Below are 1,653 nucleotides of genomic sequence, written 5' to 3'. Positions count from 1 at the left end.
TCCCTCCATTCACCAAGAAGGCGTAGGGTGTAAGAGTAACAAGTGGAATGTCACACCTTTCCAGTCCTCATTGTTTGGAATATCTTTGTGGTCCCTGGCAATTGGAGCCTATTCTTAAGTTCCTGGAATCTGAGAGAATGCTCTCGCTTTAAATATCCAAAATAGTCAAACTGCTTTTAAATATTCAAAATGGCTATGCCCTCCAAACAGCCAAAAGTCCATAGCTCAGCCCATCTCCCTGTTCGTTGCTTCCCCTTTCATTCGCCATCCACCAGTGCAGTCCTCCATGCAGCCCCTGACTAGCAGGGTCGATTTTTAGGTTAATTCTTAGGTCCTAACACCACTTAGCAATATCCAAGCTGTCCATGCCATCAGGATCACTGACAGTCTGCAGCTCTGTACGTCTCCTTTTTTTTTGGTGTTTTCATGCAGGTTCTTCTACTAGTTGGAGTTTAGTCTGCTTCTGTATCCTTCCTTTCAAAGTTCAGGGCTCCAGGATTACCTTCTGTATCTATGTTAATTGGTTCCTCTGCTTTGTTGAAGAGGATCTGTGTAGTTTGCCTACTCCACCATCTTACTGGAACCTGTTTTCCAATTCTTAGGAAATTTTGGCAACTGTTATAATCCCCCCTATCTATGTAATGAGAAAGGAATGTGATAATCAGTATTATATTTGGGAGTGGGACTGAGACTGGGTAAGTTGCTGAAGAGAAGGTAATGATACCTTGGATGCTTTTACATTCTTTACCTCTGCAGGTGATAGAGTTTAGGGTGGAGCAAAGATGAGTAACTGAAAAGTTGGTAGCTCAAACCCACTCAGTAGCTCTTCAGGAGAAAGACCTGATAATGTGCTTCTGTGAAGATTACAACCAAGAAAACCATATTGGCCATTTCTACGTTGTCACAAGAGGTCACTATGAGTTGGAATCACCTATACAACACCCAATAACAACAACAAGGATGAGAAAAATGGTTAAAGAGCTACACCAGAGCACTGGTGTATTCCTTGCCAGTTGACTTTCTTTCTCCCCATACTCGCTAGGAGTCCAGGGCTGGATGGTGGCAGGTATACTTGTGGTAAAAGAGCAGAAAACTGGGGTCACTCCCAACAGCTCTTTTGTTGTTGTTAGGTCCATTGAGTCAGCTCTGACTCATAGTGACCTTATGTACAACAGAGCAAAACACTGCCTGGCCCTGCACCAGCCTCACAATCCTTGCTATACCTGAGCCCATTGTTGCAGCCACTGTGTCCATCTATCTTGTTGAGGACCTTCCCCTTTTTCTCTGACCCTCTACTTTACCAAGCATGATGTCCTTTTCCAGGGAATGACAACATGACCAAAGTAGAAGAGACAAAGTCTTGCTGCTTGCCTTCAAGGAGCATTCCAGCTGCACTTCTTCCAGGAGAGATTTGTTCATTCTTCTGGCATTGATGGTACATTCAGTATTCTTTGCCAACACCACAATTCAAAAGCATCTACCCTTCTTGGATCTTCCTTGTTCATTGTCCAGCTTTCAAATGCATATGTTGTTGTTTGTTGTTGTTATTTGCCGTAGAGTCAGCCCCGACTCATAGCGACCCCTCCTTGGGTTTCCGAGGCAGTATCACTATGGAAGTAGGATTGTCCAACCTTCCTTCCAAGGAGTGGCTGG

The sequence above is a fragment of the Orycteropus afer genome, unplaced genomic scaffold, assembly GCF_000298275.1.
Source record: "Orycteropus afer afer isolate SDZICR_OR568_19922 unplaced genomic scaffold, OryAfe1.0 scaffold00087, whole genome shotgun sequence".
NCBI lineage: Eukaryota > Metazoa > Chordata > Mammalia > Tubulidentata > Orycteropodidae > Orycteropus > Orycteropus afer.
This window is presented reverse-complemented; position numbering follows the sequence as displayed.